The 27,577-nt window shown below is 40.2% G+C and overlaps 2 non-coding genes and 1 pseudogene across 2 annotated transcripts; all 3 read right to left on the reverse strand.

Moving 5' to 3' along the window:
• On the reverse strand, positions 1 to 27,577 carry LOC138152797 (H/ACA ribonucleoprotein complex subunit DKC1-like; annotated as a pseudogene).
• Positions 1,831 to 1,961, reverse strand: LOC138152810 (small nucleolar RNA SNORA56). Its single transcript, XR_011166199.1, has one exon. It is a non-coding gene; the product is annotated as a small nucleolar RNA SNORA56 (small nucleolar RNA).
• Positions 6,844 to 6,972, reverse strand: LOC138152809 (small nucleolar RNA SNORA36 family). The gene has a single exon (XR_011166198.1). It is a non-coding gene; the product is annotated as a small nucleolar RNA SNORA36 family (small nucleolar RNA).

Raw genomic sequence — 27,577 nt, forward strand, 5'->3', positions numbered from 1 at the left:
AAAAGACCATTTCTCAACACCCTCTTTTCATGATGTAAAACAGATAAAACACCAGCAAATTAGAAAGAACAGCTGCAGACAGCTACTAGGTGGTATATGTGGGTAGCATGGCCACCTGCTGCTCTAAATGGAGGCTATAGTACAGAATCTGCTACTCTGACAGGCAGTTTTGCATATATTTCTCACCCATGCCCTTGCAAATATCCTTAAAACAGGATAAGATGGGATTACCCTATCCCCACACCACAGAAGCCCACAGTATATTCCCATTAGCATGGTCAATGGCACGCCACTGGCCCCCACTCCTTCAGCTACATTGTCATTTCCCATACTGCTGTGAAGTCAGTTTTATTCTTGGTTAAGGCTTCAACCATCTCTCCCAAGCAGGACACTCACTACTCAGAATCCTCGGCCATTAGTCTGGCTTTTTCTTCTTCTTCTTGGTGCTCTCTGTGCCCTAAAGGGAGGGTCAAGAAAGTTTAGTTGGTTACACAATGGTGGGGCAATGACACAGTGAGCACTCTGCCAGTCTCAAATATGGAACCCACCCAATGGAACAAGTGTTTGTGTGCTTCAGCATGATTTGATTAGCAATAGTTTGAATATTCTAGTTATAATGGTGTAACTTGGTCAAAACAGCTCTCAGGTTAGACTCATGCCAGGGCACAAACCAATGTGACATCACTTCCTTTCACTTGTCTGGAATACATACCAGATCCTTTGATTTGCTTGTTCTCTCTACCACAATTTTAGGCTTCTTCTCTTTTTTGCTTTTCTTTTTCTTTCCTTTTTGCTGACTTCCTGTTGAGGAACAAAGGCTTCTCCTTCATCTTCATCATCACCATCATCTTCCTCAACAGCATCTTCTTCTTCAACACCTTCTCCATCACTATCTCCTCCCACCACCGCCGCCGCCTCCTCCTCCTCTTCTTCTTCTTCCACTTCACCAGCTGCACCCTCTTCATTGGCCTCTTCATCTTTACTGCCTTCTTCCTCCTCGTTGCTTTCTTCATCCTCTTCACCATTCTCACCATAATCCCCATAATCACTATAACCACTATACTCATCTTCCTCTTCCTCTTCACTCTCCCCTTCTTGTTTCTGCTATTTAAAAAAACAAACAAAAGTTAAACTTACATTTAAAGTTACAGGGAGAACAATTAAGTTGAAGAGAATGAACCAAAAGGAACCCTCCTACTCAATAAAAACGTGGTGTTACAAAGAGAGTTAGCAAACACCTGTATAGTCCTTTATACCTACAGCATTTTCTATGAGGGAAGTGATTAAATGGCCAGAACCAACCACTAGTCCAGGTGATCAGCCCAATGTGCTGATTACCCATCACTGACCCCTGGAATTCATCCCCCCCATTACCAGATGATCCTCCAGCAATTCCTATCTCACTGACATTTTCTGTATGACCAGATTCCTGAATGTGTCAAACATGCAAAGCCTTCCTTAGGTTGGCTGCTCTCCCGTTTAGGCTCCTTTAATACTGGACTTCTGCTCTGTGAATGGTTCCTTCCTAATATTAACACCATCAGCTGATCCAACCATTTTGTATTTTGAATTGGTTTATTGCTCCCACCCACTGCTAGAGCTTACAGCCTGGTGCTTCCCAAGTGTGCCCACAGGGGGTTTAAATGAATACCCAAGAACATATTAGTCACCTTCCTTGTCTTTACTGTCTTGGTGGGTTCCACCAGGACTGCAACTGGTTCTTTCTTGACAGTTACACTGAAAGAGAGGAAGCAGTTGTCCTTGAAGCCCAATTCCCTGCCACTGTCCTTTACCCCCTTCAGTGGTACCTCCAAGTCCTGGAGTACCTGGCGATGTTTGGTAAGGCTGAAGCCACCATCCACACACTGTGATGCTGGACAGAAATAGCTCACCATTTAATTTTGCAGACTGACTCCCCCTAAAGTCAAAAGAGGGAGACTAAAAGGGACAACTGTCCGCTTTATGGGTAACTCAACAAATTCTAAATAGCCATTTCCCCACACTACCCTTCTATCAGCAGTATCACAGTACCCAGCAGTCTCCCTGAGCTGAGACTATTTTATCTGGTTAAGCAGCATCACTGGCCCATTTCTATTTGCAAGCCCGACTTTATGACTGAGCATACTAGTCACCAAAGTTTCGATAATGCCTCTAAGACTAGCTGGTAGCTAGTGCCATCTCCAGAGGCCAAAAGCTGCCAATCACTTATAGTCCACATAGTCATCCTTCCAAGCCATGGGTGTGCTGTCATTGGGCTTTCCATGCTTATCCAGAAGTTCTTGCTTCATCATCATCTTCTTTTGACTTGCCTCATGAAGAAACAAAAAGTCAATTTTCACAATTATGAGAAAACAAGCCTAACACAAGCAATTCTGGACTGCTTAAATGAAGCCAATATTATATGAATTTTAAAAATCTGAACTTTGTTAGCATCTAACAGATTTTATCTCCTTTGAGTCTCAGAGCAACAGCAGGCAGGGCAGGTAACACCCTCCCTTTGACAGCTAGCAAACAAGCTGAGAGGTTGTAACCTGGACAAAACTACAAAGTGGTACGAAGCACTTTCTACTACAGCCTGCAGTCTCTTGAAAGAAAAATGGGGTGGGGGGGAGCGGCTAGGTGGCAAAGTGAATAGAGCACTGGCCCTAGAGTCAGGAGGACCTGAGTTCAAGTCCGGCCTCAGACATTTAACATAAAAACTAGCTGTGTGACCTTGGGCAAGTCACTTAAACCCAAATTGCCCTCCAAAAAGCAAAAAAAAAGAAAAGTGGGAGAAGTAGAGAGAATGCCCAGAGCCAAGAGTCTTGTTTAGGAGGTCAGTGGTCACTGGATCAGAGTATATGGCAGGGAGTAAGATGTAAGAAGACTGGACAGGTAGGAAGGGGCTCTGAATGGCAAGCAGAGCTTTTTGTTTCTGATCCTAGAAGCAAAAAAGGAAGCCAAGGGGAAAAAAAAGGAAATAGGAAGCCAAGGGGAAAAAAAAAGGAAATAACAAAACCAGACCTGCACCTTAGGAAAATCACTTAAGTAACTGGAGGATAAACTGGAATGTGGAGAGACTTAAGGCAGGCAGGCCGCCCTCTCCCCTCCCCCTCCCCACAGTTATTTCAATAGTCCAGGCATGAGGGAATGAGGCCTACACCAGGTCAGGAAGAATGAGGACAGAGAAAAGACATTTGGATTTGGCAATTATGAGACCATTGGTAACTTGGTTGGAAACTGGAGAGTAAGGGATTAAGACAAGAGATGAGAGGAAGTGGTGGCACCTGTTGTGGACCACCTTTTCAAGAAGTTTACCTACAAAGGGCAGAAGGGACATAGGCCAATAATGGAAAGGGAGACTCTGGAAGATGAGGAAAGATGTGAGCCTGTTTGTAGGCAGCATAACAAGATGAAGATACTGAAGATGTGATTCTGAATGGCAGCAGTAACTTTTCTCCCCTATCTAGATAACTTCTAGCAGATTTGGCTAAACACAACCAGATCCTCTTCTGAGCCATTAGTAAGTAGTTACTGCCAAGAAAATGGAGGTACTTCAAAGGAAATACACAAATAAAAACCACAAGCTGCCAGAGTAAATTGGCATGGTGTTGCATTTCTATACATAAAGCCAATCTAACAAAGGATTCTTGCCTGTGTGCTATCAGATTCTGGCTACACAGGAACAAGCCGGCCCAATGTAGCTAACACCGGGTACAGTTACTTTCTCTTCAAGGAGGGAATAGTTATGGACAGGGCCAAGTTCTGCTCAGCAGATATCAAACACTGGCCATCCTTCACCCAGTCCTACTCCATACCCTCCACCAAAGCAACAAATCTCATTAAAAAACAAACAAACAAACCAGGGAGCCAAGAGCAGCCCCAGATAAATATGGGCACAACCTTTCTCCTACCAAAGTCTTGGTCATTAAGCTGAGCTTTCAGGGAGTCTGTACCCCATGGCATGTTGTTCATTATAATGGTCCAAACTTACTCCTGCAATACTTTCCCAAAGAAATCACTATTTTTTTCAAACCTTGCCATCACAGGAGTAATATAGCCATCAGTCTCAAAATAATAATGGACAGAAAAGAACGACACAAGCCACTGTCAGATTCGACTCACCTTTGGGTGCAGACCCCATTTCCAAGGATAAGGGTCTCTCTCCATGACCACTCTCTTAATCTTGGCCACTATACCATGGTCGCAGGTAGAAATGACTGCTGTAGTCATCAAGGCAATAGCTGCACAAAGTAGAAATAAATAAGAGAATGAGGGCGGAAGAGGAACACCCACCAGATCTACTTACTCCATAGTTCAATGCAGAAAAAAAAACCTTATCAGGGTTGTTCTGGTAAATGTCTTAACAACCAGTTTTTTTTATCTTTATTATCATTTTCCCCATCACTTTCTTAGGACTGGGCAATCCAAATGGTAAATTAAGCCCAAATATGCAGTTTGCCTGTTTCTGAGGTGTTCATCACACAATACAGAGTCACACAGAGGACACACTCCAAACCCTCCACTTAGGCATTTCATTTCCCCCCAAACCCAGAACACCTAGCATCCCCTCCACGACATTCTTATCAATTTTACTTTGGTCCTAGTTAGCTATGGAGTCAGTCAACAATTGAAACCTTTAGGATCTACTACTGTATCCTATGACCTTAGTGATCAGATTTAGAGCTCTGAAGAACTTTAGACCCCCAAGCCCAATTCCTTTGGGTAGATGACAAAATTGAGGCCATGGGATAGGTGAGCCCAAGGTCCTAAGTGACAGGTAACAACTTCAGACTCCAAATCTAGCCCTCTCCCCGCTCTACCTTGTGGCTCTTTCGTAAAGCAACAACTTTCTCACTGGTCTCTTAGACTTGCTTCAAAAGCAGCCAGGTGACCTCAAGACTATGAAATCTCCAGTTTGGACCTGTCTTCCAAGCTCTCTTCCAACACTGAAATATGTTGATGATTCTAAGTTTTTAAGCTTTTCTGCTTCCAGTGCCTTCTAATTGAGAGGCTGTGCCTAGGGTAGGTGAAGCAGCCAAGTGTGGCTCAATATGAGGATAAATGAATAATCAGAAACCCCTCAAAGTGCACAGCAACACTTCCCCCTCCCCTAACACCAGAAGGTTCCCAATAGAGACTGGGTGACCATTCAGCAATGATGTTGTGGAAGGCATGTTAGTAGAGGCTTTCTCAACTTGGTATGTGACTCATCAGGCTCCATCCAAAGCACTCATTCTGCCATATTCCCAATCTTCTTTTATTGTCCCAGAGAGGTCACTGTGCCCTCTCCTCTCTCTATCCATCCTGTGGGCACCATACATGAAATTACTCCAGGCCCTCCTTCTCTGGTTGCTGAGCTCCAACAGAACAAAGCCACACCAGAGAATATTTAATTAATCATAGGGAGCATTTATATGTAACTCTTTTATGTTTACAAGGCACTTTACATACACATCTCAATTTGAGCTTCACAACAACCTTATGAAGCAGATGTTATTATTTCTATTTTACAGATGAGGGAAATAAGCCTAAGAGGTGAAATGCTTTGTCTAGTACACAACCAATGTCTGAAGGAGGCCAATAATCATGCCATCCAACATGGTAGGGGATCAAGGAATCCAACACACACTACCCCTCCCTTTTAAAAAAATGGTCCCAGGCTTCATTTCTTAATTCTCCTTTGCTATCAATGTCTTTTCCACAAGAGGTAGTGTAGTACAGTGGATAAAGAAGCTGACCTCAGACTCTAGAAGACCTGAGTTTAAGGCCCACCCACCATAGCTAGGTGATCCTCACTAAGTTATTTATAAGTTCAATGCTTCAGGCAACTTTCTCAGACCAAAGTTGCAGAGAAGGTGTATGCTGCTGAATGGTACAGAGTTTTATTACCCAGGAAAATCACAAGTCCAGGTCCTATTGCTTCAGTTATGATATGAACTAAAGCAAATTCTGGCTGGGGGTGGGGAACCACATCAGTTCAAAGGTCAGATTCAGCTACCATAAGATCCACCACTTGTCAGATATGACCTCTGATATGGAGCATTCCTAAAGATCTGACAAGCAAAGAAGCTTCATCAGCCTCCATTGAAGGTTAGAGAGGTGGAGAGGTTCAGTCAGGGTAACAACTTTCTGTCTTTTTCTTGCTAAACTAGATTTCATGCCTTTCTCCTTACCCAGTTGTTGTTTTGTTTTTCCTCCTGCTCTCTTGTGGGTGGTTTATGTGGCACCTCTTGTCTGGCCCACCAGTACCCAGCAGCCCTAACCATAGACAAGTCATACTTTTTTTCCTGGGAAGAAGTAGAACATACCGCACTGTCCTTTATGATCAGCCATTTGTGGGATGTCAACAGCTTCTTCAGAGGATAAATAACCCGACAAAGCTAACCCTCATCTTTGTAATTATCATATTGCCATTGAGCATCTAACATCATGCATGGTCACCATGTGGTCCTGCAAGAAATAAGGTGATGATAAATATTACACCCCACCCCCTGGTTCTGAACTGAACCCAGAAATTCTAGTTAACCCACTTGTACCAAAAGCATTTCATTCAGCAAATGTAAAAAACAAAACGAAACACCAAAAACCCTTCACGAATTACAACTTTGCGGTCATCTCACACACTCACTAAATTCTTTAAGCAATATCTATCTCAAAGACATTGTTCCATTCTTGAGAACTTAAAAAAAATACTTACCTACACATATTGTAAAACAGCACAAATCCTCAGAGAAAGTAGCAAAGTATTCCAGGGTATTTGCTGAAACAAAAGTCCCAGCTAGACCCTGCCCCTGGACTGCTACCATAGGACTAGAAGGCATCCTCCTGACACTAAGGAAAATGCCAGGACACACAGGAACAGATTTTAGGCTGGGTGACAAAAAAGACAGAAGTTCTTTTCCATCCTCATTTCCCCTGCTGGACCTTAATGTTCCAAAATTAATTAACAGAACAGGGGAGCTTTCCTGTCTTGAACTCAACACTTTGGATAATCCAAACAACCTCTGAGTGTTTTGTCTTGGGAGATGAGTGCGGATTGAACAGTCCTATCTAAAATCTGGGAGAACTAAGATTTCTCTGACATCTTGACCATACCTTCTCCTCCATGACTTCAGAGAGGATCCAGCAAAGTTTGTGCATCTGACCACCAACTCCAAGTAACAAACCAACATGGACACATAATGTTCGAATGTATGTTCCAGCCTCACAACTCACCCAGAAGATATCTAATACACAGATGAGGAAAACAAATTTTTAAAAGTCCATAATCCAATGTGCTTGGTCATCCCTGCATTATATGCTCACACTTGTGTTTTCCCACTAAATACAAATGATCAAACAAGAATTTCAAGATAATAAATTGGAAGGAATGATACGGCCCCTCTGGTATTCTAATAATTTTTTTTTCAAACCAGTTAGATCTGATTTACCTAATCTTTTTTCAGGGTCATATTCTAACATCTTGCTCTCATAGATAGTTCTGACTCGGAGTTGTTGCTTGACAGCAGCAATCAGAGGTGGTCGCTGGAATAGAGTGCCTGTCAAAGTTTCCAATGCCTTAAAAGAAAATACATTTTTAAACATAATACACACCACCTAAGACAATATAGAAAATTCCTTTAAGTTTAAGGGGCAAGGCCCAAAAGTTTTAAATCCCTGCATCCAAAAAGTTGATTATAATTTGTAGCATCCTTGAAAAAAGGTTAAGCTCCTTTCTAAACTTTGAGACATCTTGAGAAAATCCCATTAAGAACTAAACTTCAAATAGGGATCTATGCACTCACACAGACTTATTAACAAGCACCTATTTGGAGTACTTTTCCCCATCCCTCCTCAAGTCAAGATGTTCTCTTAAGCACATATGAAAGACTCAATTTTAGATTAGGAGTTTAATAAGAAGTTGCTAAATCTATTATTTTGGGAGGGAGGGGGAGGAAAAATGTCCATTTATTAGGATGGGGGTGGGGGGAATGACAACATATCATGTGGACTAAGAAATACCAAGTCACTTACATAGCAAGTTAAAAGCACCATACTCTCCTTGAAAGAGTTTTAGCTCATCTACTCCACACAATTCAAGGTTGTGAGTTCAAATGTTTATTCATACACATTTTTTTTAACATTGTTTACCTGTATGTCGTTAAGAAAAACAAAATGAAAAACTGACAGCTTTACAATAGTAATCAAATGCCCAAACAATCTTTGCTACTACAATACAGCCATGTCTTGTTCCATATCTAAGACAGTTTAAAGCAATCCCCAGGAACCCTTAGGAGAGTTTGAGAGGGCCCAGAAAGGCTAATTGGAAAAGCTGTATACCAAGAAAGTCTGGTGAAAGTTAAGACACACAGCTGCAACATATACAAACTATTCCCAAGTAACAGCAACAGCTAGAGAAATGACACAATATCTAAATTTTATTGATGTCATTGCAAAAACGTTAATAAAGCACCAATAGGAGATTAGGCAATAGGACAAATGAATGGACTCTTGCCTTTGAGGAAACTGCATTTCACTGAAGGAAAAACAGAGAATGCAAAGTAATGAAGCTCAGGAGAGCTGCAGGCAGTCCAATTCTCAAATCATAAAAAGGGATCTGCCCCCAATATTTTCCAGTGACAGCAGTTAATACCCAGGGAGACTTACCCTGGAAAGCTGAACCTCACTTTCAATAGCATTGTGCAGTCGGATAACTCCCACTTTGCCTGAAAAGAGAAGGATGATGAAGTGAAATGTGGTGTAGATAACTCCTTTGGATTGGGCCTCAGGTGGGCCAAACACCCAAGCACCTCCTCTCCCAGTTTTGCAAGGGACCTAGGAGAAGAGAAACGTGTTAAAGAAAACACAACTCAGCTGGTAATTCTGTGAGCTCTCACCAAGCCAACAAGTTAAAGCAACTCCCACCTTATTTCATTGACTAGAAAGCCCCCAAACAAACTGCCATATCTGCACCCTTCTGAGATTTGACCAGTTGGGTAGCTCCTTCTATGCACACAATTAAACAGCCAGTAGCCGTTGGATCCAAAGTACCACTGTGGCCAGTCTTCTCAACCAGGAGTTTTCACCTGATTCATGCAACTACCTCATGGGAAGAGGGATTGGAGGGTTTGTCAAGGTTAATGAAACCTGTCCTAGAATGAATTTTTTTTTCATAATTAAGATATTAGTATACCATTTCTTTCCCCGTTTCCTAGTATGGCACAAAGCCCCCAAGATTACCACCCCAAAAGTTCATCTTACCAAATTTAATTCTACCCACCCCAGTAGTTCACAAACAAAATGTCTTTAAATGATTTTAAATGCCTATGATTAAATGGCACCAAAGAGGATGTTGATTTTAAAATAAATACAAAGAATAAAATTGGTCTAAAATGTAATTAAAAAAAAAACTTATCAAGAAAATGATTTGCTATCAATTTTTTGATAACTGAGAACAATGGATGGGATAGCTCACTTTGTAGGCTGATTCACACCAATTCTCATAATTCTCCTTTACTTACATAAGCCAGTATTTGGGGGACTGTTTCAGTTTATTGCATTTTCGCTTTAAAAAATTCAAGTTTTGTTTCTAAATTTGTTGAATTGTTTGAAAATGCCTTTGTAATCTGCCAAAAAATCATGGAAATATTAAAAAATTTTTTTGTACCATAACAGCACACCAAGATGACTAGCTACCATCATATTTTCGTTTCTTCTGTTTTGGTACTTGGGACTACCGTGTTTCCCCGATAATAAGACCTATCCCGAAAATAAGCCCTCCCCTTACTGTGTAAGATTCCTCTAAAATAAGCCCTCCCCTGAAAATAAGCCCTATTGAGATTGCTACTGTAGTGAAGGTGATATCCCCTGCGCTACACGCTACATTACGGTACCCTCTGTATGTCCCTCCCCCCCCGCTGCGCTCTGAGCTGCATTCAATCAGAGCTGCAGCAGTGAGCGCCTCATCCTGTTCTTCCCCAGCGATTTGCTTATTGAATAAAGGTACATTTTTTTGTTCACATTTACCCATTTATTCAAATTGCTGTCAATGTTCATTAAAATAAGCCCTCCCCTGAAAATAAGCCCTCTGGTGTTTTTCTGTCCAAAAAAATTAATAAGACAGTGTCTTATTATCGGGGAAACATGGTAGGTTTGTGGAGGTTTGTTTCATTGTCAGTCGGTTATTAACACTTTTTGCTTTCTTGTCTCTTCAAACTTCCCAATTTTACCCAACTATCCTTAATGGGCGTTGGTGCAAAAAACATATTTATTATAAAAAAAAAGAATAGAGATGGACAGATTATTTTACACACAGTGCCAAGAACAGACGACAATCATGGGGATGCATTCAACGATTGATTCTAGACCAAGCAAGAAAAGCTATGTTTTCGATCTCCCAATTGATTTCTGACCAATCTCTGCATTGGTAGAATGCACACAGTGTGCACAACCAGTGCAGAAGGCACGCATTGTCAACTAGCTTGCTGTGGGTGATTGTCTGCGATACAAAGAAAATCTCAGTATAACAAACTCCATTTGACCAAATTACTCATAAGGAGACTGGTTTTGTCATTTGGAGAGCACTTTCCCAGGTGCTGTGTGGCTGACTCCTACCAGGAGCCCAAGGCCTATGAACCTGAAGTCAGGGGAAGTGTTTAACCTTGTCTCCCTCCACCCAGACCTCAAGGTCCTCTGGCCTTGCAGTATTAGGGTGTTGTGTACGGGTGAGCAGGTGTGTTTGGCAATGTTTCAGGTGCACAGAGATGAGAATCACCTGCTCTGTGGGAAGCACAAGAGTTGTGAAGCTCTCACTGCACACAGCTCCCCTCTCTCCCTCGCTTCCTGAAGTAATAACAGCATGTAAACAGGTACATTTACTGAACAACTGATCCCCAATCAGGGACTGGAGAAACCATGTTGTACCTGCTGGTTAAGCAGAATTCCTTGCCAACATATTAATTCAGATGTCATGCCACAGGCAATCTGCATGGACATACTTCTGTTAAACAGAACTTTGTCATGCCCTTTGCTCTAACAGTATTTTATCTGCAAATTGCTCCCCTGCAGCCATCTGCTTGGGTTAAAATCACTCCCCATCCCCCAAACAGGAAGGATAATATTACTTCAAATATATTACTTATTTTAATGGTTTTAATAGAAGTGTGCAGAAGGTTTGAACTGAAGGGCAATGAAAAGTCACTACTGGCAAAACGGCTTACCTGATATAGTCTGTAATTTCTCTCTTGAGGAGGGCGGAGCCAAGATGGTGGAGTAGAAGCAAGACCTTCCCCCAGCTCCAGCTTCCACCCTCCCTAACCCATGTAAAAAGGGGACTCTAAACAAACTTTGGAGCTGCAGAACCCACAAAATGACACAGAGAAGCTAACCTCCCGCTGAGGACAGCCTGGCAGGCTGGCAGGAATCGGCCAGTGCAGCGCTCTGGGAGCCGAGCCCAGCACCACGCGGAGGCTTTAGCCCCAGGGCGGGCCTGACCAGCCGCCAGCCAGAGGGACTCCAGATCAGCAGCAGCTTTGGCCGTTTCCAGATTTATCAATACATAGATGCGAAGGACAAGGTGAGAGGCCAGTGCAGTCTGGACTTTGGGACCAGTAAGTGGGAGAGCGTGGCTTTTACCCCCAGGGTGAGAAACCGCTGAGACGCCAGCACAGCCTGCCAGCGCCACATGGCGGCTTCAGCTCCTGGCCTGCAGAGTGTAGGGGGACCAAGCACCAGTCTGAGGGGTAATTGCTCTTGCTTTAACCTGCTTGGATCTGGATTGCAGTCTAGGGTGGAGGTCCTGGGGTGTGTATCCAGCTAGCCAGAGCGTGTGGAGACCTCAGAGAGGGCACCCATCTAATACCTCCGGCACCTGAGAAAACCCCGGTGTTTGGGATGAAAATTCCCCTGTCTGGTGGCAGAGTCCTACTGTGGCAAAAAGCCCAAAAGTCAAATAATTGAGTGGCAAAATGAGCAGGCAGAGGAAACAAAGCAGACAGAAGATTCCAACATTACACTCCTATTTTGGGGATAAGAAGGAGCAAGGCATGGAACAGGAGGAAAACAGTGAAGTCAGTACTCCTGCACCAAAAGCTTCAAAGGAAAATACAAGCTGGTTACAGGCCATAGAGGACCTTAAGAAGCAGATAAGAGAAGTGGAGGAAAAACTGGGAAGAGAAATGAGAACAATGCAAGAAAATTATGAAATGAGAGTCAACAGCCTGACTGAAGAAAATAATACCTTAAAAAACAGACTGACTCAAATGGCAAAGGAGGCTCAAAAAGGCAAAGAGGAGAAGAATGCCTTAAAAAGTCGAATTTACCAGATGGAAAAAGAATCTCAAAAGCTCACTGAGGAGAATCATTGCTTTAGAATCAGATTGGAGCAAATGGAAGCTAATGACTTTATGAGAAATCAAGATGCTGTCAAACAGATCCAAACAAATGAAAGAATAGAAGGCAATGTGAAATATCTCATGGGAAAAACCACTGACCTGGAAAATAGATCCAGGAGAGATAATTTAAAAATTATTGGACTACCTGAAAGCCATGACCAAAGTAAGAACCTAGAAAGCATCCTCCAGGAAGTTCTCAAAGAAAACTGCCCTGATGTTTTAGAATGAGAAGGCAAAATAGAGGTTGAAAGAATCCACCGATCACCTCCTGAAAAAGATCCCAAAAAGAAAACTCCTAGGAATATTATAGCCAGGTTCCGGAATTCCCAGATTAAGGAGAGAATATTACAAGCAGCCAGGAAGAAACAATTTGAATATTGTGGAAACACAATCAGGATAACCCAGGATCTGGCAGCTTCTACACTGAGGGATCGAAGGGCTTGGAATGTGATATTCCGGAGGTCAAGGGAGCTGGGATTAAGACCAAGAGTCACCTACCCAGCAAAACTGAGTATCATGTTTCAGGGGAAAATATGGTCATTCAGTGGAATACAGGACTTTCAGGCATTCTTGCTGAAAAAAACAGAGTTGAATAGAAAATTTGACATTCAGATACAAGAAGCAAGAGAAGCATGAGAAGGTAAACAGGGAAAAGAAATCATATGGAACTTATCAAAGTTGAACTATTAACATTCCTACATGGAAAAACAATAATTGTAACTTATGAAACTTTTCTCAGCAGTTGAAGGGATTAGAAGTATATATATGTCTTTATATGAGGGTATGTGGGCATATGAATACATATGTGAATGTGTGCATATACGTTTACAGGTATACATAGATAGAGGGCATGGGACCAATTTAACAGGAAGGGATGATACTTAAAAGGTGAAATTGAGAGGTGAGAGGAGATGGGGAGAGACAGATTGGGGCAAACTATCTCATACAGAAGAGGCAGGGGAAAATGTTTGCAATGGAGGGGAAGAATAGGAGGGCAGAAGGGAATGGGTCAACCTTATTCCTATTGAATCTGGCTTGAGGAGGGAGGGAAATACACACTAAATAGGGGATCTCACCCTCCAGGAGAATGGGGGGGAAGGGGATGAGAGGGGGGATAATGGAAGGGAGAGCAGGCTGAGGGGGAGGAAAGTTGGAAGCACCCAGTTTTGAAAAGGGACAGGATCAAAGTAGAGAATAGAATGGGTGGGAGGGAAATGTAGTCAGTCTTTTACAATATATCTACTATGTTATTGTTTTGCATTAGCCGCACATGTACAACCTATACTGAACTGCTTGTCTCCCCAGTGGGGGTGGGTGTCAGGGGGGGAAGGGAATGAATCTGGGATTGAAAGTTTTAAAATCAAATATTCAAATATATATATGTGTGTGTGTGTATACTATTATTAATACCATCTTACATGTAATTAAGAAATGGGATGTACAGGCACTGAGGCATAGAGATCCATTGGAAAAGTCGAAACGGGTATGGGAGAAAATATGGGAGAGAGCAGATTGGAGGTGGGGATATCCTGTGGGACTGCTATTTTGGGGGGATGGGTAGGGGAAAAACGGGGCAAAAATTTGTAACTCAAAATCTGGCGGAAACGAATGATGTAAATCAGAAGTTAATAAAGCATTTAAAATTCAAAAAAAAAATTTCTCTCTTGAAAGGGTTAGATCCAGAAGGGAGGGGAATATAGAAGGGTTGTCCTTACATTTAGTTTATCAAAGTTCTAAAAAGCAATGCCAGGACACAAATCAAACTCAACTAACAAGTAAATTCTCAATTTTTTGACTGACCCTTTACTAGACCAGTAAGACCCACAACATGAAAATCCAATGAATAAAAAAACCACCAGAGTCTAAACCATTTTTCTGAGCCATCACATTGCAGATATCAGATGGTGTGGATCTCTTGAATGGATTTCTCTTGGTTTGAGAACTTTCTATTTTTACTTGTACACTACGGTATCTATCAGATATTTAGTTTTCAAAATTCTAACATTCTTACCTACAGTACTGATTTCCGACCTTAGTTGGCACTACTTTAAAGTTAACAATAATGAAGGAGAGAATTATAAGTGCTTTAAATAACTGATACAACTTGCTCTATTTGATTCTGGCGAGGGGAGGGGGAAGGGTGATTGTACATTATCAAATTTATGCTGCTCTCCACTGAGAGCAGACATAGGTATAGCCTCTCTGGGCAGGCTTTATGAACAAATCAGCATAAAGAACAAAATCTCTCTTTTAGAGAGATCATAAGTCATACAGTACAAAGAAAAATTCAACCCCCTAACTTTTAAATTAGACAATACACAGTGCCTTCTCCGAGTTTTGTTTTAAAAAAGAAAACAAAAGAAAAAGCTGTCCATAGTTTTACAGAAGACGTGAAAAACTGTCAACAGATATAAATAGAACTATTTTCATAAAATGGACAAACCACATTTGCCTTGCAATCGAATTTACAGGTATACAGAAAAGGAGCCCAGATTACAAAATTAACTGACGTTTAGATTGTTCACAAAAATGATTTAATAAATTAAAACACAACCAATAAAATCACAAGGCAATTATTTGATGTATAACATTTACATTACTTACCTTTAGCAGTAAGGGCCACTGAGATGTGTCCAACTGAATTCCTTTAGATTCAGGTTTGGTGAAGAATTCCCCTTCATGTTGTAGCATGTTAAAGCAGGATAAAAAAAATCCAATAATTACCTCTATTTTATCTTTATGATTACAGATATTTCCTCCACATGCAGGTAAGATAGAAAATGCAAAGAAAATGTAAAAACGGGTTCTAAACCTCTTTTGATGTCTGTGGCTCACAAGAAATGGTACATGGAACCAAGCAGGAACAAAAAGAAAAAAAATACACGAAATGGCCAGGTGTGTTTCAATACTCCAGAGAAAAGGGAGTAAGGATTGCAGAGTGACTGAGGGGGGCCATTTGACCAGACCTTCAGTTTGCATGGGATGGACAAGACCTGGACCACCTTCACTTCAACTTACACTGATCCTGCTTTGGTTCCTTGATGAAAACTTTCTACAGTAGCTCGAGAACATCTTCTTCCCTAAGACCAGGAAGTTTTGTGAGGTGATGAAGGGAATAGAGCACCGAATGGCTGTCTCTAACATACAAGTGATGCAAGATCTCTCTCTCTCTGGTATGGGAAGGCTGAGAAGAGAAGATTGAGGAAGTGGGGCTAGTTTCAAAGTACTGTCATGGGAGAGCATGATTTCATTTTCCTCATTGATCTTTCTTGCTTCAGTCCTCAGACCACAAATCTTACCTCTCTTAGCATTGAAAAAGAGCCAGATCTAGGATGGAAATTGTCAGTACCCATCATCAGTGTGACTCTAGAAAACCTTGAAGAACTAGCCCTTTAGTACTAAGCCTTCTAATGTTTGCTGACAGAAACTTCCCTGGAATGTAGCACTTTTTGCAAATGTCCTAGGGAGAGTGACCAAACTGTCCTTCTACTTCTGGAAAACCTGATAAGGTGGGAAAGAGGTGATCTTAGAACCACAGGTGAGCTGAGGTCAGGGAAACATGCTCCTTATGTCAATCTCCTATGGACAAAGAAAAACTAGCAACTATATGTTCAGGTTGAAGAAAGTTAGAAGAGTTGATGGGAAGCATCATCAAAAAAGATTTACTATTCCTATTACAGGATGGAGAAGTTATCAAGAGAAGGAATCATGAATCCTCACCTGTTTTGCTATGACCTCGACATGTGCTAACAAACCATCACAGGCATCTCTGAGGAACTTGTCACACTCTTGATTCTGCTTTCAAATGAGGCAAAGGAGAGATGTTGATTCAGATACCTGGAGCCAGAGACTAGGACAACCCAGCTCTGGACATCTCTCCTCACTATAGAAATCCCAGGCTTCAGAATGGAATAATTACCTCTGTCCTGTGGAGGGTCTGGAGCAACTAAGTCAGCTAAGTTGCTGACTCCAAGCTCTGACAATAAGTCCATCCGAGAAGCACAAGTAGTTGACTGAGAGTCCTGAATTCTCTATTAGCAAGCAACTCAGACCTGAAAAGTCTTCTTCCTTTAATATTGTTAGTGCTGTCATCTGAAGGCCAAGAAGAAGGTTTCCTAGTGCAGGGCTTCTTGGGCAATTACAAAGTTGGAGAGCCGATTGAGTGGGGCTAATTTTCAGGTTCTGCCAAAGGGAACTGTAGCCTACAGGGAAAAGTTTTACTTCTCCATGAATGTCCTGAATCTCATGAACTCATCTAAAGAATAGGAAAAAATGGCATCAGGCCTACTGGCCTACTGTGATCCTCTTTCTAGAGTAACCACTAGATTTTGCTAACATTCTGCTTACTTCAAGAGATGTGTGCAATGTAATCACATGTTATGCTTTGGGACCTTTATATAAGGGGTCCTGCCCATCAGGAAGGCATTAACTCTTCTGTCTTCTACTTCCAAGAATCCCTGGCTTCCCTCAAAATCAGGTGCCACCTCTTATGTGAGGCTGTTCCTCACAACTCTCCCTCCTCCCTGTTATTAATGCTATCTTCCTCTTAAAAATACTTTGCATTAAGTTCATAGATTTCGAGCTGAGACCATAGAGACAATTTAGTCCAGCCTTCTCATCTGAAAAATGAGGAAACTAACTCCCAGAGAGATTAAATGACCTGAGGTCTCAGAGATGATTGACAGAAGTTCTCTTACTCTAAATCTAGTATTCTATCCACTATTAAACACAATCTCTCAACTTTTTACTTTTTATTTGAATACAGAGGATCATACATCCAATTCAAGAAGATATCTTAGAGGTTATGGTCCAACCCCTTCATCTTGCATATGAGGTTAATAACTTGCCCAAGACCACATAGAAATTAGGGGATAAATTCAGGCTCTGAAAATCTGGTGCTCTAATGATGTAATTTCTTTTTTTTTTTTTTAAGCAATCGGGGTTAAGTAACTTGCTCAAGGTTACACGGCCAGTTATTTCTGGGTGTTGTGCTGAGTGTCTGAGCCCGGGATTTGCGGTGCTCTTACTCGCTGAGCCACCTGGCTGCCCCTAAGCAATTGGGGTTAAGTAACTTGCTCAAGGTTACACGGCCAGGTGTTTCTGGGTGGGTGTCAAGTGTCTGAGCCCGGGATTCGATCTCCAGGTCTTCTCAACACTGGAGCCGGTGCTCTTACTTGCTGTGCTACCTGGCCGCTCCTCTAATGATGTAATTTCAATAGAATTAAAGCTTCTTGTCTTTATAGCCTCAATCCATAGCCCAGAGTCTTGAACAAGACAAAAATTTAATAAATATTTATTGGATGGGATTATTTATCCCAGTCAATCATATTTATAATGCCTAGCCTTATAATGCCTAGTTTTTGCTGAATGAACCAAATCTGATGATCAATGGTGAAAGCTCTCTGGTTTTCTTCTTATCCCTGGGAGAGAAGCATTTGAGCTGAATTAAGGAGCAAGGCACTGAGCAAGAATAAGGAAAAGTTTGTACTTGAGGAGAAATTTGGGATAAATTAAGGAAAATTTGAAGAGGAACATAATCTTGGTCCCGGTTTCTATGAGAGAATGATGAAAGAAAAAGAACAAGGCCAAGGAGGATAAATGAGGATAAAATGAGACTTGAAGAGAGACTCAGGAGAAAGGACAGGAGAAGGTAATTGCAAGGTAAAATAAGAAAGATAGGTGGAACAAACTAGAGGATAAAACAAATTAGCAGAGTGGATTGGTTGTTGGGATAGATAAGTAGTTGAAATAGCAAATTAGTGCAAAGGAGTAGGGGAAGAGTGTGTAGCTGTGGAATAATTGATACTAAAGAAAGGAAGGTTATGAATAAGTGATAAATAGCTGTGAAGCCAATTCATTAAGGGTATAGTATAAATACCCTAAAGTCGTCAAAGAACCCCCAAGGCCAAAAAAATCACAATGGGTATGGGGAATGAGAGACTATTCTGTAGTGACTTGCACTAATTATGCAAATATTTGCATTTCTGTCACAGCCAAGTGACAGATGTGTTCCAAGTGTAGACTTGTCTTTCCCCTTGAAGACCAGATGAAGGGACCTAAGGAACAACTCTCTATATTCCAGGCCATTAGTGTCATTAAAGTGTTTCTAGAAAAAAGAAATGAAAGCAGAGCTTCAGTAGGGAAAAAAAGGGGGGAATTTGAGGTAGAGGTGGGGAGACTAAACCCTAGTCAGGAAGATGGAGGATGGAAGAATACTGTACATCATAGGAAGAGAAGGAAAAAGGCAGCTGTATACTAACAGCTAAATAACGAACTTAAGGTTCATCCTGAAGAGAAAGAAGTTCTGAAGAGGAGAGGCAGCTGCTTGTCCTCCAAGGGATCACAGCAGAACCACTGAAACTATCAGGAGAAACCCTCCAATAGGAGTCAGAGGAAGAAACAAAGAGTGGAACTGACTTTGTTCCCTGCTTAGGGACACTGAGGCAGTTATTTGCTGACATGCTAACAAGAATAGAGAAGTCTCTTGTCTTCCAGTGGCACATATCTAAGATTTATCAAAATGGAAGTCTGAAACACAATTCTAGTAATTCATATAGGCGCAAATAATATTGCCAGAGAGTCTAAAAAGTATTGGGATCAACCCATTTTTAAATAACATACAAGAGTTTGTCACTTCACAACTTTCCATAACTTTCCCATTTCTCTATTTGTTCTGAAAAAATCCTTCTTATTGCTAATAACTTATCTGTCTACTACTACCACCACCTTAGTTTATTTTATTTTTATTATTTTTTATTATTTATTTATTAACTTAAACATAATATTTATATTTAATATATATTATTATTTATATATTACATATTATTTTTATTATAGTATATGTTATTATAATATAATATAAAAATAAATATAATATTTAAATATTAAAATTTATTATTAATACCCAACACTCCTAATCCCCATTACTACATAGTTTTTCTTGCCAGATTCCATAGTGTGGAGGATATAAACCCAAAACAAGTTAGCATACCAGAATTTAGCATAGGAAAAGCTTTGATCTCTGGATACAGATAGGGTTGAGAAGAGAAAAAACTTACTTTTTCCCAGTGTTTAGAACCCAATGGCTTTCCTTCACCTGTTCTATGTAGATATTGCCATATGCGGCAAACAAGCTCCAGCTAGCAATCCTTACCTGGCACCGCAATACTAGCTCCTCTTGAGGTTTCACAATTTGAGTTTAGTTGACTAAAATTTGAAAAGTTTCACATTTCCATCTTCAGTTTCACAAGCTCTAAGCAGTTCCTCACACAGGAGATGCCATTCAACCCCAAGGGGTTCTGCAAGGCAGTGTAGTATATGCAGAGTTCCATAGATGACATTAGCTATCCCAGGGGCAACAGGACTGGGACCCTTTAGGGACCTCAGTGTTTTCTGAATAAAGTTGATCAATAGTTTCTGCAAAGGCCAGACATAGGTTCCTATTGTAGGTTCCATGTGGCTTTTAGGCTAAGTTTAATAAGCTCCCAGAGGACCCATCACATCTTTGAAGCTGCTTTAAAAAAAAGTGTTACTGTGATTTTAAGGGGCAAAACTATTTACTCTAATCCTGGAGAAACCAAGACAAAAGCCATTCTCAGCCTGTGCTATGAAATGTAGGAAAAAGACAGGGCAGGGAAAGAGTGACTGGGGATAATGAATTCCCTTATACCAGAAAACTCCTGATCCAGTTGAGCAACCATTCATAAAGTAAGCAAATGAGAGGGAAGAGTTCACTTGGCTCAAGAAATTCAATGTTTAAGACAGAAAGAGCCCTAATTGGGAAAAAGAAACTTTTCCTCTTCAGAAATTGTTAAACAATTTATTTCAAACTACTTCCATAAATCTGAAAATAAACTATAATCTCATTTACTAAATATAATTTTAAATATTTTTATTATAATTATATATTCATATAAATATAATTATAGTAATAAATTAATATAAATACTAAATATAATTTGCTAAATATAATCTCATAAACTAAAAGTTCATGAAGAAACCCTACTTCTTGTGTCTCCTTTCTTCTTACATGATTTTGGTCATTATGTTGCACATTAATACCTTCCCCAGGCAGATGGTAGAGGCAGGGAGAAGAGGTCAATTTAAATGACCCATCTTGGTTACTTTTTGGGATCTCTGCTGAAAAGATTTGGTCTCTCGTTACAATAAAGCCAAAGTAAAAAGCAATTTGGGATGAAGAAAAGAATGTGGTCTGATGAGAAGACTTGGACCATAAATGTAGGCTTACAAAAACTTTTAATGTATACAGTCATTCAAATAAAAGCTAACAAATATTAATCAGTATTGCCTCAGAGTAATGTCAAGAAATGTGTTTTGACTGATTTACTATGTAAATTGTTTCTAAAGGGAAAAAAAATTGTTCTCATAATTGGATTTTAAAAAACCCAATTTGTACACTTAATATGGTTAATATTCTTTTAATTATACAAATACATGCGCATGCATGCCTATGGTAAACTGAATCCTAAGCCATAATATTACAATGATGTTTTAAAAATATTTCTGGATTTCAATTATTTACATAGTCTCCCATTACCGTATATAATCAATAACTAGCTTAACTTTATGAAGACTATGACCTTTTGTCTATCTTCTCCTTTGTATCCATCCTTGAATTCAATAGTAGTCCACACTTAGCCTCTAAGAAGCTCTATTCAATGAAGCACTGCTATGTAAACTTTGGCAAATATAAAATGAAAAGAAATCACCCACAATAGAAAACCCAAGGATTCCACTGCAAACAAACACCTCATCCTCAATCTCCACCTCAGGGGCTAATTTGAGTTGTAAAGAAGATCCTTACCAGGTCCCATTCTAGGCATTTTTCCAGCAGCATTTTTCCATCAAAAAGCAAATCCAGGCCAAATTTTGGGGACCGTTGTGCTGCTCACACCTGAAAAGGCAAGAAGAAATAGAGTTGTTCAAGGTTGCACAACAATGTATTTTTATTTCTTCTCTGTGATTTCAGAAACATTCTCATCAAACTGTAAAAGGCAAGATGATTTCAACAAGTAACAAGCAGCCAAATCCTAGAAAGGTTTATTTAGGAAAAGCCCCCCATACATGCAATACCCAAGATTTAACCTAAGTTTCCTCATTTAAAAAATTGAAGTTAATGTGATAGTCCAGGGGAGGTAATGATAAGGTTCTATACTAGAAGAAAGAATACATGCAAAAGATAATCTGAGGCAAAATTACCAGGACTTAGTAAATGAATCGAAATGAGAAATGCTGAAGAAGTAACAAAGATAATAGAAGGTTTTGCTGTGTGGATGGTGTAGCATTGGGATGAGATGGCCACTCATGCAGCACCAATGAGCAGGGAGTCACTAAAATGATTCTAACAAGATGGGGGAATCATCAAGCCTTACAATCTACCCTGCTGCTAAGCCCTAAGAACCTGTGGGCTCTGCTATCTGCCGTATAACTAAATTTATTCCTATAAATGTAATCTTCCTCAATGACATATGTGAATTTTTGTGAGCTGGAGATGGTAGCAGCAGACTGCTTCAATAGTTTTGCTATGAAAACCCCAAGTGGGGTCAGGAGGAGTCAGACTTGACTGAAATCCACTCAAGGATAACCAAAACTGGAATTAAAGTGAAGTGCCCACCAGAAATTATACACTAGAGCTCCCTTAAATCTGCTAGAGGGGACCACTACTGAGTTCCTTGGAAACCACTTAATAGGCCCCAATAGTAAAGAAATGTTTCACCTGTGTTGCTAGAAACATGCCACGGATTGCCACTGATTGAGGTCTGTTTCGCTTCAGAAGAAATAATACTAAGGCTTTGTTTCAATAGGAATAATACTGAGAATGCTTTGCTTCAATGAGAATAATACTGAGAATGCTTTGCTTCAATGAGAATAATACTGAGAATGCTTTGCTTCAATAGGAATAATACTGAGAATGCTTTGCTTCAATAGGAATAATACTGAGAATGTTTTGCCTCAATAGACACAATGCTAAAGACATTGGTACCTCTTAGAAACATATTCTGTTGCCAGCAATCACATTGTCTATAAAATTATGTCTAACAGAAAGCTCGCTGCTGTGTTTTGGTCTGAGAGGCAGTGAGGGCTGGTTAATAAACACTCCTATCAAATTATAATTGACCTAGCTGTCCTGTTATATCTTGGTGTCCTTTACAAAACAACCAGATTTTAAGTTATGTTATATTTTATGCATTTAGTCTGAGAATTGAAAGAATTTTCATATCCTTGATTCAACATTCAACTAGGTTTACATTCACTCTTGTATGGGAAGATCTTCAGATTCCCATTCTCATCACAACTCTTTCTATTATTGGGTAATTAAACTCCCAGATCCTCAGTAGTTTTCTTGTCAGTGAAACTGGAGGGTTTGACTCTATTAGATTCCAGTGCATCAAGCTCACCCCACCTACTTTTCTCCTCTCTTCTAGGGGAAGATCCGGTCTCCCTGTGCCTCCCCCAATAGGGACTGTTGCCACTGATTGGCTGGCTCCTTCCCCCTCCTTCTCCTTCCTTTCCCTATTTAAAAGTGCTTCTGAGACCTTAGTCATCCAGCCTGCATGTATCAGAGCTAGGCCTTGAGTTTTTCTCTGAAGGCTTCATCCTAGGAGCTTGCAAGTACAGATCTGAAGAAAAGTAGCTGTGGATACAGAAGGTGGGGTTCATGCAGAAGGTGGGCTTTGTTCACTACTTGGAGCCCTGCTGTTTTATGTGTTTTAACCCTTATGTTTTTTTTTAAGCCACCTCACTGGGTTGTGGGTGTGAGGGGTTTGGATGAAGGGATGTCTTTTGACCCTCCTCCTCTCCCAGTCAGTAGTTACTTATCATTCCTGAGGTTTAAGTGAAAGGGAGGATTACCCTACTTGGAAATCTGTCCCCATAATGGGCGGGAGGTACCCTTTACTATTTGGTTTGGGAGGGCCCACAAATAGTGCACTTTTATGTTTTTTCATCCTAGCATCCTGGCACTGTATAGGATACAGATATAGAATAGCCATTTAGTGAATGCTTGCTTGCATGAGTTGGGGCCATAGAGTAAGTGGCATCATAATTTTAGGGGAAGGACCTTGATATGGGATCCATGAAATTATTCTTAGAAAAATTTCCTGATAACAATTCCAATATATTTTATTTATATTCCTATGCAATTTTTTATTCATTATGAACAATATCCGTTGTGATGAAAACAATAACCTAGAATTACAAAGTGTATAATCAAAAATGCTAGCCATTTCCAGAGAGAGAATTGGTGAACTTTGAGAATAGATTGAAACCTATTTCCCCCCTTAACTTTCTTATTTCCCTTTTCACCATGGATAATAAGGAACTATCTTTGCATGTCTTCACATATAAAATGGATGTGGTATTCCTTGCTTTATCAATGTTTTGGGGGAAGGGGGAGATAGATAATTTACTATTTTTAAGTAAAAAAAATCCTTACAGTATGGTCACAAAAAAGGGCCCAATATTTTTTTATTGGTGGTGGGGGGGGCAGTGTTGAGGTCGGCCTAATTCTATTTTAAAAAGAGCAACCTATTTAAGCTAGCCATTACTAGAAATAAAAATGACAACTTTAAAGAATAAATATTAACCCTGCAGGTTCTAGTGCACAGGGACATTTGACACCTGCTTCAGAAGCTATTTTAGGGCCATATTCATTAAAAGAGAAAAATAATTTCTTTTGACATTTTGATATCTGTGCGATTCACTAAATTATCAAGGCACTAACAATAGGTTTGTTTCATCTGTTTGCCTTCCATAGTCAAACTGGAAAAGTCTGCTACAAACACCCCCTTCTCATTTTCTCATTCCCCCCAAAAAGGAGTTTAGTTGTTAAATGCCCTGTGTGGTGTCTGAGGCCTGATTTGAATTGAGGTCCTCCTGACTCCATGGCTGGTTCTCTATTGGCTGGACCACCTAGCTGCCCACCTCCCTTTATTCTTTACACAGCTAAAAAATATCTTTTTCTTTCTTTCTTTTTTTTATTTTTTTCGGAGGGGAAAGGCAGGGCAATTGGGGTTACGTGACTTGCCCAGTGTCACATGGCTAGTAAGTAGTAAGTGGCTGATTACAGATCTGAACTCAAGTCCCACCGACTCCAGGGCTGGTGCTCCACTCCCTGCGCCACCTGGCCGACCCAATACATTCATTTCAAACTAGCAAGCATCCATTTCTTTCTTCTTCAACCTCTTCTCTTCCATTTTTAAGGAAGCTGAGGGGTGGTTCATAGTCTATAACATTCTTATGCTGAGCAGAGATTGTGGTAGCCTCCTTAACATGTTATGAGAAGCAAGTTCATTTCCAGGCAGAAGGAGAATCCCTTAGGAAGGTGGTCTTGTCCAGGATAACTTTGCTATGTGTGTGAGGGCCTTGTTTCAATTAAGTACAATAGAAGAAACATAATATTGGAAGAGAAGCATCACTTCTATGGGAAGAACAGGGACCTGAAGGAGGTGAGATTTTGATGTGAGACTTGTAGAACTCTGGAAACATTATGATGCCAAAGTCATAAGGACATTCCAGTCATTTTGATAGTATAAAAGTTGTTTGCAATTGAATGAAAAGCGGCCAGTCTTCCAGTCTTTTTCTATAGTTTAGTCATGGTCTTCATACCTCTCACTTTGTCCTTTGTGTCTATGTGTTGATAAATCTGGAAACGGCCACACCTGCTGCTGATCTGGAGTCCCTCTGGCCAGGGGCTGGTCAGGCCTGCCCGGGGGCTAAAGCCTCGGCTCCCGGCTGGGCTCAGCTCCCTGAGCGCTGCACTGTATTCCTGCCGGCCTGCCAGGGTGTCCTCAGCGGGAGGTTAGCTTCTCTGTGTCATTTTCTGGGTTCTGTAGCTCCAAAGTTTGTTTAGAGTCCCCTTTTTACATGGATTGGGGAGGGTGGAAGCCAGAGCTGTGGGGAGGTCGTGCCACCATCTTGGCTCCGCCCCCCTAAAAATATCTTTTTAATGTGTAACTCTGGCTATGTCAACTCTTGGTTAAAATCTTCCGGAGGCTGCTAATTGCAACTTCTTGTTGCTAAGTCATTTCTGATTCTTCAGTGTCCAATTTGGGGTTTTCTTGACAAAGATACTGGAGTGGTTTGCCATTTCCATCATTTTACAGATGAGAAAAATCTTCCTGACTTCAGTACCTGTAAGCTTTATCACTGGGGTGTATAAATAGTTCTGGATCTGCTCAATTACCTCTTAGTTAATGTAAAGCTTCCATGCAGATTGTAAGAATTGTGTCTTTCACCATTTCTAACAGTGCCATGATGTTCCATTACATTTAGATTCCATAATTTGTTCAGTAATTTCCCAAATGAGGGATATCTATTCTGGATATACATGAATATATAAAATTACATAAATATCTTTGTTTAGAGGTGTTCTTTCCTCCTGTCTTTTATCTCTTTTGAATATGGATAGTATAGGTAATGCTGGATTAGAGAGTATGTTTTATAATGATTTGGAGCAGAATTCCACCTTGGCTTCAAGATTGGCTCCAGCATTGGAAATTTTTTTTTTTGGTTAATCAGTTTGCTGTAAGATGGAACCTCAATTATTTTGATTGGCATTTTTCATTAGTTATTTGAAACATTTTTTTCCCACATTGTTTTTGTTAGTTTAGATTTCAGTCTATGAACTGCTCAACATCTTTGGACCAATTATCTATTAGGATAGATATGTCATAAAACCCTAGATGGCTAAAAAATGTATGTATGTTGTTAAGCAGGGCATTGCTTGGGCAGATCTTAAAGGGGATCATTCATTTTTGTAGAATCTAAGCTGCTGAATGTCTGGTGCTCTGTGCCTTAGTGTGTACATGACAACTCAATGAGATAACCAAAAATAAGAATCATTCATGGTGGTATCTTTTTTTTTTGTCAGAGACGATATGTGGATTAAGATAATATTGCTGTAAAAGATAAATCTGAAATGTTATCAGCATAGAGAGTAATTATAACCTCCTCTGTATTCATATTGATTTAAACTGTTTGTATACTTTTTCTTTTTTTAAAGCAATCGGGGTTAAGTAACTTGCTCAAGGTTACCTGGCCAATTATTTCTGGGTGTGGTGCTAGTATCTGAGCCCAGATTTGATCCCCAGGTCATCCTGACACTGGAGCCGGGGCTCTTACTCGCTGAGCCACCTGGCCGCCCCTTGTTTATATACTTCTATAGGATTTCTTATCCCTTTCCCCATTGAATCTCGTGAAAATGACAAGTCAGTATTACCAGGGTTAGCAGAGCCTGTACTCCTCAAATGCAAACTATGTTTCCTTGACATTTTGATGCTTCCTTAGTAGAAGTAATAAGATTTTTGTAAGCTATTTAACAAAGCAATGATTAATGAAAATTTGTGATCATGAGGTTTAAGTCCTCAGTGTGCCGCAAACAGACCTGTTATTTTAATAATTGCTATGCTGTTTATTTTTACTATAAAATGTCTTGCTTCTAATGGTTGTATTTTAATAACTTATAACACAGAACACATGTAAATGGTTTATAAAATGATTTTGCCGCTACTATAAGCATTATGTTGTGCAACTCATTTCATTGACTTAATGTTTAATTTCTTTTGAATCCTTTTTGAAATTTATGCCGGGGGCAGGGCTTAGGTCCATATATCTCTAATGGAATTTTTACCAGTGATATCTCTAAGTCTTTTATTCTAGTTTTACCCTTTGATACTGACTTAGGATATAAAGGAATTTAGCAACTTTGCTTTAGTTGTTCCTGAATTTTTGTTTTAATTTTCATCTCCACAGATTAATCAGGATAGCAGAATCCCATTTCCCTACCTATTTTAACACTGAAGAAAAATTACTTTCAATGAGCAGCTAAATTCATTTGCATAAGGAACTGACTTGTAATGATATAGTAAAAACGTAAGCAGTACACGTCTTCTCTCCTTTGAAAATTCCAAAATCCCTGTGCAGTTATTTATAATATGATGCTCAGACTATTGCAATATGGAATGCTTGATCTTCTTGCCCCAAGGTTCTCCCCACTCCAGTCCATCAACAGAGCTGAAAGAGTGATTTTCCTGAATTGCTGATCTGTCACGTTACCCACTTTCACCTTCATTGAGTAAACTCAGTTTACTCTCTGTCATCTTTTGAATGAAATAAAAATACTGTTTTTGGTTTTCAAAGCCCAGAATAACCACTTCTTGGCCCCCAGCTTCCATCTTCTCACTAAACCTTACAATCTCCCACAT

The sequence above is a fragment of the Petaurus breviceps genome, unplaced genomic scaffold (genome assembly GCF_028583685.1).
Source record: "Petaurus breviceps papuanus isolate PSGF00001 unplaced genomic scaffold, PetGlider_PUasm1.0 90925, whole genome shotgun sequence".
Classification (NCBI taxonomy): domain Eukaryota; kingdom Metazoa; phylum Chordata; class Mammalia; order Diprotodontia; family Petauridae; genus Petaurus; species Petaurus breviceps.